The sequence below is a fragment of the Hyperolius riggenbachi genome, chromosome 1, assembly GCF_040937935.1.
Source record: "Hyperolius riggenbachi isolate aHypRig1 chromosome 1, aHypRig1.pri, whole genome shotgun sequence".
NCBI classification, from domain to species: Eukaryota; Metazoa; Chordata; class Amphibia; order Anura; family Hyperoliidae; genus Hyperolius; species Hyperolius riggenbachi.
The window spans coordinates 465,421,826-465,442,334 of NC_090646.1; the positions used below are offsets into that span (position 1 = coordinate 465,421,826).

General features: G+C 42.4%; 1 protein-coding gene across 5 annotated transcripts in view; it reads right to left on the reverse strand.

Annotated features, from left to right (window-relative positions):
• The window catches only part of RBM19 (RNA binding motif protein 19), a 253,651-nt gene that overhangs the window by 30,293 nt on the left and 202,849 nt on the right, over positions 1 to 20,509 (reverse strand). The window lies entirely within an intron of this gene.

A 20,509-nucleotide genomic window follows, 5' to 3' on the forward strand; every position in this document is an offset into this window, starting at 1 on the left:
TCACTTTCAATTGGACCATATTTCAGGCTGAAAACAATCAGCAACACATCTGCATGCAAGTCCAAATTATTAGCAATTAATCAACAATCACCCCCCCCCCCCCTCCCTTAAATATGTTTGAGCCTACCAGTAACTGTGCTTGTTACTGACAATTTAACATTAGCTCTCATTTAGGTTCAAAAACTACATAAAAACCATGTTACGCCAATAGGCGTGACCGTGGTGGCAGCCCCAGGACTGCCTAACGGCAATTGGTATCGAGTCCTGGGGCCGGTTACTGCAGGAGATCGCGTGCAGGCCGCGCGCGCATCTCCTGTTGGTAGGCGGAGAGGAGCTCCGCTTCAGAACAGCGCTGCGATCCACGGCTGTCCCCCTGGGGCACAAGAGAGCGATCGGCTCTCATAGGCTGAAGCCTATGACAGCCGATGGCTATGATTGGCTGACGGGAGGTGGGAGGGTTTCAGAGGGAAAAAAAAAGAAAATGTTTATTTATTTTTAAAAAATTACAATAAATATTTGCAAAAAAAATAAACAAACAACTGGGGGGGGGGGGGGGGGGGTGATCAGACCCCACCAACAAAGAGCTCTGTTGGTGGGGGATCACTAGTGTGCTGTGTTGTGTGGCCCTGCAGCTTGGCCTTAAAGCTGCAGTGGCCCATTTCACTAAAAATGGCCTGGTCTTTAGGGGGTTTAGCACTGTGGTCCTCCCCATACACACGTTCAACAGCGGTCTTTTATGCCGCACAATTATCAAACAACTTTTGTTGTGAAACAACCCCAAAAAAAGTTGCTTAATATTGTTCACACAACTGATAAGACTGATAAAACGTTAATCCAACAGTTGGATTGACGTCTTTTCAGTCTTATCAGTTGCTTGAACAATAGCAAACAACTTGTTTTGGTTGTTTCAACTTGTTTCACAACAAAAGTTGTTTGATAATTGTGCTGCAACGTGTGTATGGGGCTTTAGCATGTTTATTAAATCCTATTGACTATTTAAAGTGAAAACAGACAAAGTGACAATGTCTCTCTATACAGCATTAGGTACCCTATATCTCTGCGCATAAGCCCACCTGCTGCTAAGTCCACCCCCAAAATTTGGCCTAATAAATATGCAAAACGTTATGATCCGCTGATAAAGCTACCCCTCAATGTGCTGCCATGGGCCCCAATGCAGAGTGCCGGTGGATGCAGAACACTTATGAAAGCATAGGTCCTCGCTCCAGCTCTAGTAGCAGCTACTCTCCAGCAGCTTCTGAACTGGCCGCTAGAAGAACTCCTTGCTCATTGTCATGTGACCACATTGAGCCTGGGGCTCTAGCGGCCAGTTCAGAAGACGAGAGGATGCAAGTTGCAGCAAGGCTAAGCAGTTATCAGCTATGCTGTTCCTGGCACAGTCCAATGGCAGCTCTGCATGGGGGGTGTACACATGTCGACCGCAGTATATCACAGTTAAGCCAACATTCTTTTGGTCCCCAAAAGTCGGCTTAGCAGTGGTAATATACGGTATTATTATTACTATTTAGTATTTATATAATGCTGACAACGTTCACAGCGATTTACAGAACATATAGTCTTGTCACTAACTGTCCTTCAGAGGGGCTCACAATCTTATCCTGACTATAGTCCTATGTCCATTGTAGTCTAAGTCTAGGGCCAATTTAGTGGTGAACGCAATTAACTTATCTGGATATTTTTGTGACAGTATATGGTGAAGTGAAATGTAGTACCATTGCAGGTATTTTGGAACATTTCATGCTTTGTCTTCTGTTTTGTGCAGCTGAGAGACAGACCCGTGCAGACAGAAATTGGCCATTAATGTCTATAAAGAAGGCGGCATGGGTAGCATTACAGACTTAACAGGGAGAGCCCTATTCAGAGATGCTTGTGCACACTCTGTGTCTTTTTGTGTTCTTTCTATTCTTGTAATTTCTGTTCAGCCTGGAGAAAAATAAAACTGTTAGATCTTCTTTAGGGGTCCCTATGTCCCATGCCTTTCAGGTCCCTATACATCCTCATCTTCAAGCACAAAAGGGCAGACCCAGGCGGGACAAAACAGGGCTATGAATGTGAGAGTCACCACAGAGAGAGAAGAAAGAAAGATTAGTAAGAGTGGGAAGACTGATATTAACTCTTTGGCTATGATTTAGTAAAGTTGTGTTTAAACACTGATGGCCTGGAGAAGTGTTAATAAAAAAAAGTTACAACCTGCAAAGTGCAAACAAGTCCACAGAGTGAAGACCTGTTAATTCATTATTAAGCACTTGCAACACCAACAATGCTCTATTCCATAGCTTAGTGCATAAACTATCAGTCCTCAATTTAATTAAACATGTATATTAGGTAATTTGCTGTAGGCTGTATTGGTTTATTAACACAATCTCTAATTTTTAAGTATGTGACCACACTACTGTGAAAGGGATTTGCAAAAGAGAAATAAAGTAATACATATTTTTTATTATATTCTAAAAATTAAAATGAATAGCATTTCATGGTTTTGCCTTCATTTTATATATATATATACAGTGGGATGCGAAAAGTTTGGGCAACCTTGTTAATTTTCATGAGTTTCCTGTATAAATCCTTGGTTGTTACAATAAAAAATGTCAGTTAAATATATCATATAGGAGACACACACAGTCATATTTGAGAAGTGAAATTAAGTTAATTGGATTTACAGAAAATGCTCAATAATTGTTTAAACAAAATTAGGCAGGGGCATAAATTTGGGCAGCACAAAAAAGAAATGAAATCAGTATTTAGTAGATCCTCCTTTTGCAGAAATTACAGCCTCTAAACACTTCCTGTAGGTTCCAATGAGAGTCTGGATTCTGGCTGAAGGTATTTTGGACCATTCCTCTTTACAAAACATCTCTAGTTCATTCAGGCTTGATGGCTTCCAAGCATGGACAGCTCTCTTTAACTCACACTACAGATTTTCAATTATATTCAGGTCTGGGGACTGAGATGGCCATTCCAGGACGTTGTACTTGTTCCTCTGCATGAATGCCTTAGTGGATTTTGAGCAGTGTTTAGGGTCGTTGTCTTGTTGAAAGATCCAGCCCTGGGGCAGCTTCAGTTTTGGCACTGATTCCTGGACATTGGTCTTCAAAATCTGCTGATACTGAGTGGAATCCATGTGTCCCTCAACTTTGACAAGATTCTCAGTCCCTGCACTGGCCACACAGCCCCACAGAATGATGGAACCACCACCATATTTTACTGTAGGTAGCAGGTGTTTTTCTTGGAATGCTGTGTTGTTTTTCCTCCATGCATAACGCCCCTTGTTATGCCCAAATTACTCAATTTTAGTTTCATCAGTCCACAGCACCTTATTCCAAAATGAAGCTGGCTTGTCCAAATGTGCTTTAGCATACCCCTAAGTGTTAAGCTCTGTTTGTGCTGTGGGCAGAGAAAAGGCCTCCTCTGCATCACTCTCGAATATAGCATCTTCTTGTGTAAAGTGCGCCGAATGGTTGAACAATGCACAGTTACTCCATCTGCAACAAGATGATGTTGTAGGTCTTTGGTGCTGGTCTGTGGGTTGACTGACTGTTCTCACCATTCGTCACTTCTGTTTATCCGAGATTGTTCTTGGTCTGCCACTTCAATCTTTAACATGAACTGAGCCTGTGGTCTTGCATTTCCTCAATATGTTCCTAACTGTGGAAACAGACAGCTGGAATTTCTGAGAAAGCTTTCTGTATCCTTCCCCTAAATCATGATGGTGAACGATCTTTATCTTCAGATCATTTGAGAGTTGTTTTGAGACCCCCATGTTGCTACACTTTAGATAAATTTAAAAGAGGGAAACTTGCAATTGACCCCCTTAAATACGGTTTCTCATAATTGGATACACCTGTGTAGGTAGGTCAGGGGTCACGGAGCTTACCAAGCCAATTTGAGTTCCAATAATTAGTTCTAAAGGTTTTGGAATCAATAAAAGTACAACAGTGCCCAAATTTATGCACCTGCCTAATTTTATTAAAACAATTATTGCACACTTTCTGTAAATCCAATAAACTTCATTTCACATCTCAAATATTACTGTGTGTGTCTCCCATATGATATATTTAACTGCCATTTTTTTATCGTAACAACCAACGTTTCATACAGGAAAATCATGAAAATTAACAAGGTTGCCCAAACTTTCGCACCCCACTGTATATGTGTGTGTGTGTATATATATATATATATATATATATATATATATATATATATATATATATATATATATATATATATATATTTCCAAATATGCTAACTGTCTTTAAATTAATAGTCATAACAAAACATTCATTGAATTTGTTTTTTCTAATCCACTAAGCAGAAATCAAGATTTACAAATGCCAGTATGTCACTCTGTAACACACCATCCACATCCCCCACAATAAGCCTGGTTCTGCAGATTTAGGTAGGCTCTCACACTGGCATCCGGGTTTTCCCTAGCAAGTATCCAGTGTGAACATCTTACAAGGTAGTTTATTCTGAAGGAAAACAATGATCATGTTAAAGCACTGTAGATAAAAATGGACTTAAAATTGTGTGAAACTCAGCATTTGCTCTCTGTTTTAAAAGATTATTTACAGCAGAAAATCTACCACCACTAAAAAAATTGTACCCAAACAGCATTCAGACAGTTAAACATAGCAAGTTGTTCTTCAGTGGAAAGCTCCTTGCTTCAGTGGAAAGCTTCCGAAGAGTTAATAACATTATCTTTTGTTTACATTCCTTTCTCAGATACATTTAGTAAACATTAGCAAACTGGCAAAACTGAGCTGAGAAGCAAAAAGAGCTGAGAAGTAATCACTAGATAGATTTTAATATATAAATTCAGCAACTATGTAATAAAATGCAATGGCAGCTTTCAGAGCAGATAAACTGTATTTGGGAATTTGTAATCTTTAAACAGACAATATTACTTGTGCACAAAAGCAAATAGGATAACTGTATGGGTAATACAAAGTGGGAAAACACATTTTTATTGCATTTCATGTCAGAGTTTTATCCTACTTTAACTGTTAGAAGACTGAATGCTATGCATTTTTCTGAGAAAATTCCAATATATTGACTATACTATTTCTATAACTCAAATACAAAAATGGTATATATGCAACTTACCTAAACGAGAACTATGGCAAAAAACTGTAAAAATGTTTAATTCATATGTACACATTCATATAGGATGTACCTTTGTCCCATAGTAAATGTACTATACTTTTTTTTACTTCCCACGTAGCTGTTACACAGAGTAAGTATGATAATCTAGCAATTCTGAACTGATGGTTTTTGATTAGCCTGTCTCCCTCATGGGGAATTCTTAGCCTTTCTCTTATTTTCGAAGGCACTCCTTGAATGGCAACTGCCAGAATAGCTTGCATGAGATTGAGGAGATGGTCTGGCATCATTGCATTGGTTCTTCACAGGTAGTTCTTTTGAAACAGTTAATAAAAAAAAAGTTCAGAATCTCCCATGAGGAGATTAACTAGTCCAGAACCTGTCAGTAAGACATTCAGAGCAGTCAGATAACAATACATATTGTAAGTGATAGCTACAAAGTAAAAGAATAATGTATAGTGCAATTAATTAGGGCAAGTGTATGCATATGACCCGATGTCTTTTAAATTCTAAAGTTTTTCACCGTAAATAACAGACATGGCTTTATATATGGATTTGCTGCTTGATATCTGGGTGCTGGGTATCAGCAGCGTACATTTCTGGCAAAAACTGATACCCAATCCTAACCTCTCCACTCACCCATGCTTAACCTTAATGCCCTAGCTCAGACTTGCACCTTTGATGTATATAATGTGGTATATACTGTATTATGTGGTATATAGCTTTTATTCCATTGCCAAAGAAGGGAGATTCTAAAGATTGCTCTAATACCGCACAATTGTCCTCATTCCTCACGTGAGCAAAGTGCTTCTTGAGATCATACCTCAATGCCTTAATTCATTCATTCATTGACAGAGTGTTACCTAATGATCAAGCAGGTTTTAGAGCAGGTTGTGGCACTTGCAATCATATTGTGAATCTTCGAAGGATCTTGGAGAAATCCCACGAATATCAGAAGAATGTCTATATGTGCTTTATCGACTATAAAAGCCTTTGATTGTGTCAAACGTGATAAGCTGTGAAAAGCCTAAGCAAACTGGGTGTGCCAACTCATCTGGTTAAAACTGATCAGATCACTATGTGACGGCCAAGAAGCCACGGTGCAAACACCCTGTGGAGACACTGATTGGTTAAAAATTGGTAAAGGTGTGAGGCAAGGTTGTATCCTATCCCCCTACTTGTTCAATCCTTACGCCAAAGTGATCAAGAGAAAATTGGATCTTGAGGAAACAGAAATTTGGCGTGAAAATTGATGGACGTAACATGAATAACCTTCGGTATGCTGATGACAAACTCTTCTCTCAGAAACAGTAGATGGCCTGCAGTATCTGATTAATCGAATCAAAGATGAAAGTGAAAAGTTCGACCTCCTCCTGAATATTACAAAAACCAAGATCATGACAACAGTAGATGGCAATATCAAGTTGACAAAGAAAAGATTGAAAAGATGAAAAGTCGGATAACCCTCGGCAGAAACGGGATGGTAAGCAACCAAGTATGGAAAAGCAAAGACATTAGCATTACGACCAAATGTAGACTGGTTCATGCCATTGTTTTCCCCATAACCATGTATGATTGCGAAAGTTGGACCCTTTGAAAAGCAGATAAAAGAAAAATCGTCTCCTTCGAGTTGTGGTGCTGGCGACCGTTTCCATGGACAGCAAGGATGATGAACATAGAAGTATTGGAAAGTATAAGACCAGACAAGTCACTAAAATGCAAGATCACCAGACTCACATATTTCGGCTACGTGATGCGATCAAATTCCTTAGAGAAAGACCTAATGCTGGGACTGATCAATGGCAAAAGGTGACAAGGCCGCTAGAGAACGCATTGGTTTGACACTATCAAAGCTGATACAGGATTGAGCTTAAGGCAACTGGCAGAAATGGTACAAGATCGGACAGCATGGAGAGTCGGATACAAGTCCAAGAGTCGGATACAACTGAATGGATAACATCATCATCATGTGGTATATACTGTATTTTTTGGCCATAAGATACACCTAGATCTTTAGGTCATGTGGCTGACTTTTCGAAAAAGAATTTCACTAGCTGCAGCAAATATGAAAATTGTGTGAATAATGGAATGGTCACATTTACTAACAATGAAGAATCTGAGAAGATAAATTAAGGCTTCCTGGTGCTTTCCTTTACTCCCTTTCCAAACTGATGGCTAACTTTTAGTTGGACTGTTCCTCTGTCCCAATGGCTAACCCTTACTGCTATTCTTTTAATGGGGCCTAACCGTAACCTACCTCCCAGTCTATCCTTACCCAATACCTTACCCTAAATAAACATATGAACACCTTGTACATAGTTTCTTGGGTGGAAACCAAAACAACGAGCACAGCACTGCTAGATAAGAGTGCTGACCACTGATCCACACTATACATATGTATCCATCCAGATGCCGATTCTTATAAAAATCCAGAGTAACAAAATAAATGTATTTCTGTAAATCCTATAGTATGTTCTATTTACCTACGACTGAAGTACTTTGCCAATAAAGAAGCAAACAAAGTAGCACTTATGTGGAAAAACAGCCTTCAGTTCTCATTTAAATGTATGTACTGTAAAAAAAAAAAATAACGGAAGTGTCACTCTGGTCATTTGTCAGTCTTGAAGAGGAACTGTAACCAAGAATTGAACTTCATCTCAATCAGTAGCGGATACCCTTTTTCCCATGAGAATTCTTTACCTTTTCCCAGAGGGTCTGTATGGCTGATATTGTGGTGAAACCCCTCCCACAGTGTGATGTAAGGACCTAGGTCCTGACAGTTTCCTGTCTGTGAGCCTTTTTGCTTTATGAGAAATAACAGCTGTTTCCAACTGCCAAGTAACCAGTACTCCCCTCTGTGCATATGTATATCTATAAAAAAAACAACCTTTTAGCCTATCCCATTGTTAGGTGGTTTGGTCATAGATAATGGCAGTTGGTGGTGTAAAGATGATTGCATGCAGGCTGATTGTGGATCAAATAATATGAGCAAATTACATGGCAAATATCAATAATTTCTTGATCTCTCTTCTATGTTTTAACTTCTAACTTTGGAATGTATCAATTTATTATTTTGTAATGTTGGATGCTAGAGACCAATGACATTTATATATTCCATAGACCTCCAAAAGCCCTGTCAGAGTCACTGATCACATTATTACAGCTGAGGCACAGTTTACAGCAATCCCAACCATTTGTTGCTCCATCATTAGATGAGATGTTTCTGACATTCAGTAGTTAACAATGAAGCAGCAGAATATACGGATCATTATCGACAATTACTGTATAGCTGCTGCACTAGGTAATATTTGCATTTTTCAGTCGTGGGTGAGGGAGTGATATGTATCATATGGTGTGATAATATATGGTTGCCCACAAAAACACCCACAGCCAAGATCCTGAAAACATGAGCATACTGTGCGTATAAATACATTTAAAATAAAACATAGAAAAGATTTTATATTTCCTCTAAAACAAACAATACCCCTTCAGATATACTTGACTGTTGCACTCTGAGGACTTGTAGACCATTGTTATTGCCTTAGAATTCAGATGTTGGTTCATGAAGAACACCTTGTTATACTTCCCTGATTATCAAACAATGATGCTCTATTATTTATGGAATTGTGTTTGGCCCCCGGTCTTGTCGGTCCACAAGGAGAAGCCATTGTTTTGCTTCTATGATACAGTGGTGCCTGTACCACAACACTTGAAGCCATAGTTACATCTAGCCAAAGCAAGTCTCAGGTATGACATGCATGATAGCAGCACTTCCATTTCTGCAAAATACCTGTGTTAGTTTTGTACACTTTGGGGTGAAAATTGACAGGAGTGCATTTCAGACACAATACTTACATTATAACACATGAACATGGTCTTACCCCTCTTGAAGAACTAGCCAGTATCTACTGGAAGAAAGTTTATACAAGCACTTAACCTCGTGAGGACCACAGTGCTAAACCCCCCTAAAGACCAGGCCATTTTTAGTGAAATGGGCACTGCAGCTTTAAGGCCAAGCTGCAGGGCCGCACAACACAGCACACTAGTGATTCCCCACCAACAGAGCTCTTTGTTGGTGGGGTCTGATCACGCCTCAGTTTTTTTTTGCAAATATTTATTGTAATTTTTAAAAAATAAACTTTATTTTTCCCCTCTAAAACCCTCCAACCCCCTGCCAGCCAATCTTAGCAATCAGCTGTCATAGGCTTTAGCCTATGAGAGCCGATCGCTCTCTTGTGGCCCAGGGGGACAGCCGTGTTACACGGCTGTCCCCAGTACAGCACTGCCGTGGATCGCAGTACTGTACTTAGTAAAAAGACGGCGGTTTCACCGTCTAACAGTCTCCAGAGCGGGGATCGCTCTGCCTACCAACAGGAGATGCGCGTGCAGCCTGCGCACGATCTCCTGTAGTAGCCGGCCCCAGGACTTGATGCCAATTGGCGTTAGGCGGTCCTGGATCTGCCGCCGCGGTCACACCTATTGGTGTGACACGATCTATAGGTAGTTAAAATAGAAAGCACGTTTCATGAAGTCCCAGCTGCTTCTTCAAGTCAATCGATTTCACAGCAGAGCCTTACAGTTACGGCCAACTGTGAGATTGACCTTAAGAAGGGAGCAGGATACCGTGAAACACGTTGTCTATTTTAAGCTCTTGAATAAACTTTCTTCCAGTAAATACTGACTTAGTTATTTAGGAGAGGTAAGACCAACACTACCTCTCTTGCAGGGCCGGTTCTAGCTCCAATGGGTCCTCGGGGTAAAAGTATCTTGGGGGCCCTCCTAACAACCCACCACTACCTCCCCACCCCATTAATGCGCTGCCGTACGTAGTTCCCCCCCCCCCCCCAGTATAGATAGCAAGCCTTAAGTCCCCACTACCCCTGTCAATTTTAGGGTTAATGCAGGCTGGAAGTCCAAAACACGCCCACCCCCATTACTTTAAGGGATATGAAGGGCAGGCTTGAAGTCCAAATGCCCCCCCGCCCTCCTTCATTTACATGGATGGCAGCCAGAATCGAGAACACTCCTACCCACCCCCCACTAGAGTTGTGAGAAAGCCAGCTGAGCCTGACAGCCCTGACTCACCAGAACAGAATAAGGCAGCAGGCACATCCGATTTCCCCCTGGTCTGGTCCAGCCAGCAACGTCAAACACCTCTTCTCCTCGCAGGCATGGAGGCACTGATGTGACGTCCATGCCTGTGTCACATGAGGGGGGAGCTACGGCTGGCAGCGTGTATGTAACACACGCAGCTAGCCAGGTAACCATGGAGACCAGGAGGCTGTGACCAACACCGCCAGGAGGAGGAATCAGGTATGTTACATGTATGTAGCATCGGCTCCTCCCCGACTTGCGTAATTCCCCTCCACACACCGGTATACAGCCCAGGGCTAGACCACACGCAGTAAGCAAGCGGCAGTCGGGCGAAGTATCCAGCAGCTGCTGCGGCCTGGGGGACACACCATCTTTGGCTGGCATTGGCAAAGGGGGCGCGCAGGGACTCTGGGGCCTGGGGGCAATTGCCCCCTTTGCCTAACTTATAGCGCCGGCCCTGCTCTCCTGTTTAAACTGTTTTTAACTCTTTTAAACATACCGGGCACCTATAATAGTGCTTTGTTTGGAAAGTTAAACACACCTCAGTAGGGAGCTTGTAGTTTTTTAGCTTGACCTTAAAAAACTCAGAAGGAGTGCGACCATCAAGTTCCTGCACCACAAAACCTGGAAATACTGAGCAGGGTTGGTCATCTTCCTACAGGCTATGAAACGTGTTGTCTATTTTAAGTGCTTGAATAAAATTTCTTCCAGTGAATACTGGCCTAGTTCTTTAGGAGAGGCAATGCCACTTAATACTACTGTTCATGTGTTATAATGCCAGTCATTACAACCCACCTTTGTGAGTATAAATTTAAAAAAATTGTTATATCCTGTTGTCCAGAGATACTGCACCATTTGGCTCCTGATCTTTCTTCTTTTTTAGAAGGTCCCGTGATTCTTGGAATACCAGGAAAATGTCTTAGTCTATCAATTGAAGCAGTATTAAACGTGTCATTAGTAATTTAATGTTAAGGTGGCATGTCCTTTCAGAGAAACGGTATGATTAGTAGGAATGACAGAGCACTGGCAGTATGACTCAGTCTGGGAATCTATCCCTGGCAGCTGCGGTAGGGGTGTTCTCTCTTCACGGTGTGGGTTAGATTAACAGAAGCCTTGGTGGCACTTTTTTGTGAGAAACAAGTGTGATAGCAACTACTAAGTATAGGGCAATTTCCTCACAAAAGTACCATTGACCAAGTGTGACTCATGCCATGTCTCTTGAGACAAAACAGCTTATTAAATAGCGTGTTACGCCACCGTTCAGGCAGCCGCAGAGCTGAACATGAGGTGCTTATACTGTAGGGAGCTTTGGAACTAACCCAATCCAGTTCTGAGCCATCAGACAGAAAGCAAGCCATTCAGCGCTATATGCAATAAATGTAGTTAGCAGCACAATGGACACAAAACGTCTGTGTAACGTGTAGCTGCAATTTCCCTGGTGCAAGAGCTCAAATCAGTTTATTAAGCACCTATCAAAACTGGTGCTGTACTATAGCTATTTATAGCCATAATGCAATGCCAGCAAAAGAGGCATAGAGTTTGGGCTACTAGATAGCCTAACATTCCACACCAAGTATTTGGCACTAGAGAAGTAATTTTGGTGAGGTATTTTGGCTGCTATGTAGCTAGAACATTTCACACCGGATGCTAAAGAGTACACTAGAGGACAGTATTTAACCATAAGGGTTTAGCGGTTAGGTGCCGATATTACCAGGGTTACTGCCTGGATATAGTGTAAGAGGATGTGGTTTATAATTAGGAAGTGGACCCTGTTAACCAGATAGGTTAGGTGTTAGGAAGGGGATTTTATTATACAGAGAGGTTAGGGTTAGGTATTTGGAAGGTTGGCTATGATTAAGTGCAGAGAGCACATCAGCAAGTCTGCCTAGCATCCACCCCCCTTGGCACAATCTAATGTATTTTCCACAAAAAGAAGAAATGACTGGCACTTCAGCCTAGTGATTGACGAGTAAAAAATATATAACAGGCTTCCAAAGGCTCACATACACTGTGCGGCCGCCATAGCATCACTTAACATCAAACAGGGAAAATAGAGAAGGCGGGCACCAATGCTCGTGTTGCCTTAAAAACAGGTTTATTGGCAGCAGATGGTAAAAACCAGAGGAGGCCCCCGATGGAGAGCGCTCCCCCCTACCTGACAGCTGTTTCACAACAAGCATTGTTTCATCAGAGGTGTTTTGCGGGGGTGCAGAGAGGCCGGTGACTGCGTTCAGTAATGGCCGCTCTATGTATCAGGCCGCGCGTCTGACGTCACCGCCCACTCCTCCCACCGTATGTGAGAGTCCTCCCCTCCTCCAATCGGACACTTTGTGTACATAATACGTAGTGCCGTAATGCGCCTATCCCTGCAGGGGGCGGGAGAGAATTGCCCGATCATGAGCCGCAAAAAATGAAGGATACATGCAGCCTTCATTACGGATTCCGAAACATCCCAATTCACTCCACCTGCTGGGTGGCAATGACACCCACCAAGTACACATCGCCCATAGGAGGAAAGGGTCTCCCACATAATACAGTAGGGCATAAGAAGGCCGGAGTGTAAGTGGACACAGCATCTAGCAGAACAGCCACCACTAATACATCATGGAAAACACAGAAACTAGTGCAGAAGATATGGGGAGCATACATTATATCCTACAGCAACCTGCCCCATTACACACCATACAGTGTTCTAAAAGGGGGAGAGACAGAGAGAGGAAGAAGGGTGAAAGAAAAAGAGAACCGGACAACCCGGAATGGCAAAGCCTATGAACAATTAACAATATATATATATATATATATACACCCCATACTCTAGGGCAAATACAATAGATCAATATTTCAGCAACAATGACAGCCAGAGAGAGTCAATAGGGCTCCAGAAAACAACTTAATTCGTTTTTATCATTTAATCCTAAACTTCCTACCGCATTAGTCACAGCAATAATTTTTGCCTCCCTCTGTAGAAGCACTTTAATTCTATTCCCACCCCTAGCTAGGGGTTTTTAGTTTGTGGAAAGTGTTGTTTGTCGACTAGTGACGGTGTGCACCAGCCACCCCCTCCGTTATAGAAACCACTGTATGTCTACACCAGGAAGTGAGTCAGTGGTGGAAACAGAGAAAGAAGAGGAGGCTATAGTGAATGGCCGAGTGAATTGGAAGGCATTGTTTGCAGACGGTGGTGTTAACTCAGATGGCCCCATTAAGTCAGTGCATGCAGGGAGGCTGGAGTTTAAGTGGGCTAAGACAGCAGAAAAAGAGGTGAAACTGTTCTGGTCTAGTAAAACATTTCAGCAATATGAGGATAAGGGGTATGTTTCCAGAGGGTTTAGAAGATACTATGAACCCCTGGAATATAAAGATGACCCTGCATTTGTTGAGAGATGGAAAGAGTTTCACCTGCTTCATTGGAAGAACTTGACCGGTTTGGTGAAAGAAAGAACAGCACAGGAACACAGTAAAGTGATGGAGGAAGGGGAGAAGTTACAGCAACAACTAAAGGAGGTGGTGGGGGAGGAGAAATTTAAAAGCATATCGTCAAAAATTAATAAAAAAGTTGAGAATATTGAAAAAGAAACTAAGGAAAGAAAATTATCTAAATATCTGAGAGATCAGGAGGACTTTCTGAATGGTAAAGTCTTTGAGTGGTTCCCAGCCCCCCAGCGCCCACCAAGGCGATTCTCTAGACGCCATCCGAGGGAAGGTTGGACGACAGATTCGGGGTCCGACTCAGGCAATGATGGAGGATCAAATAAAAAGAAATCCAATAAGAAGGGTAACCCTAAAAGAAAAGATGCCCCTTTAGGAGGAGAAGGAGAGGGGGCAGGCGAGGGGGGAGGAGGAGAGAAGAGACAGGTAACCTGGAAGGGGCTACCACAGGACGAAACAAAGAAATAATGGACTCCTGTCCTATCACGGAAGAAATGCAAATAGTGAACATAAGTGGGGAGCATATACCTGATGAATGTCTACAGACTCTGAAGAAGGGTTTAAACTTTGCAATTGTCCAACAATTCGAATATTTCAGATTTGAGGTGGATCTATACATGGCCATTAGGCGATTGAACATTGATAAATTTTTTGCCATCAAGCAATCTAAGGGTGAGGGATGTGAACCTGAGAGAGACTCCCCTATAGGGAATCTGGGCTTTATACCTCCAGAGTTATCAACCACCCAGGACTTGCAATGTTTGCAAGTCCTGGAAGATGAGAAAACAAACAGATTGAGGCAGCCCAGCAAGAATTTAAACCATGCAAATCTGTTAAACCATTTCCAGTAACAGCGGGATCCTCTCTTGATATCTTTCAACAAACTGTGCTGAGGGAAATTAAGGCCCTGATATATCCAGAAGATAAACCAAACTTAACATCTATGAAAACTAAGGCACTGTCCTGGCTTAGATCACGGGAGGAATTGTCAAGAAAGCCGATAAAGGCGGAAATGTTGTGATTATGAGTATTGACTACTATAAAAAAGAAGCGCATCTGCAATTAAATGACACTGATTGTTATGTTAGATTAAAATCGAGTCCAACCCTGATCTACCAGAGACAGCTTAGATCCCTTTTAAGAATAGGGGTAGAGCAACAAGTGATTACTAAATCTGTTGGTGAAGGCTTGCTTCCACTGTTTCCTGTGTTTCCAGTGTGGTACTTCCTCCCTAAGATTCACAAGTCCCTGGTGGAGCCACCGGGCAGGCCGATCGTGTCGGGACGGAGGTCTCTTACGGAGCCGCTGTCCCGGTACCTGGACCACACCCTTAGGCCCCTGCTGTCTGGAGTCCCGTCGCTACTGAGGGATACTATGGAATTGCTGGATAGAATTAATGAGTGGCCATATGAGCATGACTGGTCGGTGGCCAGCATCGATGTGGTGAGTTTGTACAGCCGTATCCCTCAGGCGATGGGGGTTCGGACGGTACGGGGCCTTATGCAGGGGGCGGGATGGAGTGGGCAGTTGGTGGACTTTGTAGACGCTGGCCTGCAATTCGTCTTAGAGCATAACGCCTTTCAATTTGACAATGTATGGTACCGGCAGATATCAGGCACAGCGATGGGGACCTGTGTGGCCCCCACATTCGCTAATCTTTATCTGGCCGAATGGGAGAGGCGTTATGTTCTTTGCGATACCAACCCATTCCGTTCCTCGATTAGGGTGTGGTCCTGGTACATAGACGACGTCTTGGTCGTTTGGTCATCCACCAGGGACCGATTTGATGAGTTTTTGAATTATCTTCAGGTTAATGATATGAATATGAAGTTTACAAATGAATGGGGAGGGAAGGAGGTGCCATTTCTGGATGTGGTGGTGGGACTATCACCCCAAGGCTATTTTACTAGAGGTTATCGCAAGGCAACCGCAACCAATGCGGTCCTTCATTGGAATAGTTATCACCCAGATCATACAAAGAAATCTATTCCCTTCAGTCAGTTTATGAGATTACGTAGGAATAATAAGACAGATGAAGACTTTCTGATTCAAGCACATGATTTGAGAAATCGGTTTTTACAAAGAGGATACCCAGAGAAAGTAGTGGAGGATGCCCTGCAAAGAGCATTTAGTAAACCAAGGAACTTGAAAAGAGTGAGAAATCAACAAGGGGAAAGAGGGAACCAATCTTCCAGGAGATCATTCTTTACGTTTGACTTTTCCCCGATGGCAGGAAAGATTAAAGAAGGCATTAATCGGAATTGGACTATGCTGAGAGACGATCCTTTTTTAAAAGATAAGGTACGGGATCCCCCAGTGGTCTCATTTAGAAGGTGCAGGACAATTGGCGACACAGTTACTTGTAGCGAATTTAAAGGTAAAAACAGGACAACTTGGTTGTCAGGTTTTGTTCCGAGTGGGAATTATCCTTGCGGGCAATGCTCAACCTGCCCCTTCACTGAGAAACGTAAAAGCATTATACTGGGTGGTCAAAGTTTTGAGATCAAGGACTTTATTACCTGTAGTACGAAATATGTGGTATACGCACTCTATTGCACCTGTGGTAGATTCTATATAGGAATGACTAACAGAGAGATGAGAGAAAGGCTCCAGGAACATAAGAGGTCGATTGGTTCAGGACACGGCTGTCCGAGGGTGATAGAACATTTTAACGATTGTCATGGTGGTGATGTCACAGCAATGAAAATTGTGGGTTTGTGTACTGTAAAACCCCTAGCTAGGGGTGGGAATAGAATTAAAGTGCTTCTACAGAGGGAGGCAAAAATTATTGCTGTGACTAATGCGGTAGGAAGTTTAGGATTAAATGATAAAAACGAATTAAGTTGTTTTCTGGAGCCCTATTGACTCTCTCTGGCTGTCATTGTTGCTGAAATATTGATCTATTGTATTTGCCCTAGAGTATGGGGTGTATATATATATATATATATATATATATATATATTGTTAATTGTTCATAGGCTTTGCCATTCCGGGTTGTCCGGTTCTCTTTTTCTTTCACCCTTCTTCCTCTCTCTGTCTCTCCCCCTTTTAGAACACTGTATGGTGTGTAATGGGGCAGGTTGCTGTAGGAAATAATGTATGCTCCCCTCCCCATATCTTCTGCACTAGTTTCTGTGTTTTCCATGATGTATTAGTGGTGGCTGTTCTGCTAGATGCTGTGTCCACTTACACTCCGGCCTTCTTATGCCCTACTGTATTATGTGGGAGACCCTTTCCTCCTATGGGCGATGTGTACTTGGTGGGTGTCATTGCCACCCAGCAGGTGGAGTGAATTGGGATGTTTCGGAATCCGTAATGAAGGCTGCATGTATCCTTCGTTTTTTGCGGCTCATGATTGGGCGATTCTCTCCCGCCCCCTGCAGGGATAGGCGCATTACGGCGCTACGTATTATGTACACAAAGTGTCCGATTGGAGGAGGGGAGGACTCTCACATACGGTGGGAGGAGTGGGCGGTGACGCGCGGCCTGATACATAGAGCGGCCATTACTGAACGCAGTCACCGGCCTCTCTGCACCCCCGCAAAACACCTCTGATGAAACAACGCTTGTTGTGAAACAGCTGTCAGGTAGGGGGGAGCGCTCTCCATCGGGTCTCCATAGGGGGCCTCCTCTGGTTTTTACCATCTGCTGCCAATAAACCTGTTTTTAAGGCAACACGAGCATTGGTGCCCGCCTTCTCTATTTTCCCTGTACAATCTAATGTATGTTGCTGAAGAGACCAATATAGCCATGGTCTTGGGTGATGCACAGACTACTTGCATATTTCATCTATGATTTCAGGGAGGCATATCTGTTTTTTTTCTTTTTACATCCAAATTACATGAAGTGCGCATCGAAGTGGTGAGTGATCGAACCTGGGATTGAAACATTGCCTTGCCCATCAAGAGTCCAAAGTGTTTTTCTGTCTTTTTAATTGATTTTCTTTTATGTAACCCTAATGGATCGCCTTCAGAGCTAAACAAACTTTCCACTGGCCCAACCAGTGATAACAGCTCTAACAGTTAGCAGTTATACACCTTGACAGCAGCAAATAAGACAGCACCTGGGATAAATCTAGGAATGTAAGTCAGGAGGAGTAAAATAAGAATTTATAAAGGGCAAACACTGATTAAATAAGTTAAAAAGAATACTGTAAAAATAATCTCTATTTTCAAATTAAGTTATTTGCAGTAAAGAGTATCTACGGATAAGGCTTTATTTAAGGGTTTGGTTTGTGCTAGGTTTTTAGATGAATATTTGCTAAATGTAAGGTATTAGGTACAGATTAGGTTAAGCTCAGACACCTAATGGAGGGCTAGTATTAGGTAAATGGCAAACCACCAGAGCATAGAAATGGAGAGTGCATGATGTTCATGTGTAAGCTTAAACTGGCATACATAGGGCTTGATTCACTAACCGGCGCTAAGTATTAGCACCGGAGTGAAAAGCCCCTCAGTGCCCAAAATGTAGCTTTGCCGGCACAAATAGCCTAAAACCTACATCACGCACAGCCCAGGGCAGTGTGGGCGCAGCCGTTAATAGAGCGGTGCGACGATAATGTCTCACCCGCTGCCCTGTAAACGTCGTACCCGGTGCAACGAAAACGGCGCATCGGGTGCCCCCGAAACGGCACATCAATGCGTTTTCGTTGCACCGGGTACGGTGTTTACAGGGCAGCAGGTGAAACGTTATAGTCGCACCGCGCACTATTAACGGCTGCGCGCGCACTGCCCTAGGCTGTGCGCAATGTGTGGGAGCAAACCACTTAACTCCGTGATTTGCGCACACTAGCTCTTAAGGCACACTAATCAGCTTAGCGCTGGTTAGTGAGTCAGGGACATAGAGTTCAAAATACTAAGGCCACATACACACATCAGACCAGTCTTTGGAAAATGAAAGATCACAGACCAATTTTACCCCCTTCCATGTAGTATGAGAGCCATACCTTCACAGTCTTTTCTATGGAGCTGAACTCCCCATCAGAAAAAAATCTTTTCAAGATGCTGCACACACAGATGCTGTACAGATACAAAAGATCAGTATCTGCAAAAGATCTGTTCCTGCCAAAGATCCGTTCCTGCAAATTGCATTCATAGTCTATGATATCTGCAGATCACCATACACACCTTGTTTAACTGACATTCATCTGCAGATCAGACAATCATCTGCAGATCTGAAAATCCATCCTCGTGGATCTGATCTGCAGATGAATATCTGTTAAACAAGGTGTGTATGATAATCTGCAGATATCATAGACTATGAATGCATTTTGCAGGAACTGATCTTTTGCAGGAACTGATCTTTTGTGTCTGTACAGCATCTGTGTGTGTAGCATCTTGCAAAGATTTCTGTCTGATGGGGAATTCAGCTCCATAGAATAGACTGTGTAGGTATGGCTCTCATTATACATGGAAGGGGGTAAAATTGGTCTGTGATCTTTCATTTTCCAAAGACTATGGTCTGATGTATGTATGAGCCTTAAGTTGGCCATGAGGTTTGTCAATGTATTTTTTTTAAAGTGAACCTGAAGTAAAAATAAACTTATGAGATAATGAATTGTATGTGTAGTACAGATGATAAATAGAACATTATTTTAAATTCTATAGCTTTATTTTAAAGATTGCATCAGACTGTCACAGTTTCAGCTTAGAATCCACACTCTGCCCTTTAAGCTGAAAAAAAAGGCAGAAGTCATGACCCTTTTAACTTTCCTGCACTGAAACCTTATCGGTCTTCTCCCTGACAGATGACAACAGACTTTTAGCTTCTATTTACATTTCAGGAAACCAGGCTGAATTCCACAACAAGCTCTTTTGCATAGATAACAATTCAAGGTTTTTAACTGCTGGGTTGGGAAACTGAAAAGGACGTCAGCTAATTCCTTAGTAGGGCTAGTGCTATAAATGTATATGTTTATATCATCATGTGTCTTCAGGTATACTTTAAGCATTTTAGGATAACCACGCTAATATTTCTGCCACTGGGACTCTGTCAGCTCTGAGACAATAACAAAGTGCAATGCTTAATGTAATGGAGATGATGATACTTGCTCCCAGTGACCCATAAATGGCCAGCAGAAGAAATTTAGAAGTATTTCTAAAGTTGGGTGGTGAATACAAAGAATACTATCAGAACTGCAAAATGAAATGGGTGTTGTTACACCACAGTGAAAAGAACAGAAAAAAAATGAGACAGAGAACAGTATAGAAAGTAAAAAGGGAAATATGAAGAGAGAGGCTGTAGAGGGCGGAGGGCACATCTAGAGAGGTGCTAGAAGACAGAACATTGACAGAGACATACTTTATCAGCCTCTTACTTTTATGTCTGGGTTTTGCAGAAAATTGCCAGAAAATCACAGATGCATAAAAGAAACGACCTCTCATAGAACAAAAAAAAAAATACAACATGGGGCTCAATGCAAAGAATAAAGTCTCCAAGCAGGAAGGGGTTAAAGAAGCATATTATCCACCTAGAAGGTGCTTGTGAACAGGCCCAGTAGGGACCCCCTCCCATACATTGCCACCCTTAAGGAGAACAGCTTTCTCTCCTCACACACAACACAAAAGGATCTGTAACAAAGGCAGAGGAGCAGCTATTGTTTCATTCAACCATCCCTCATCATCCTACCTCTCCAGAACAAATTAACCCTTCTCACCCCAAACCTTTGTACATGCCGCTCTTCACAATGCACGCCGAGATCTCCCTCGGAACAGGCGAGATCAGAAGAGAGGCCAGGGCACCAGGGAGACGGGTTCCAGATTATCTGTGTGCTGGATTATGATAGGGGCTGAGCCTTTTTTTCTAATGTGTTATCCTTTGACAGGAGCTGCTCTTGTAGGACAGCTGTGACATGATGTTCCTCAGTAGG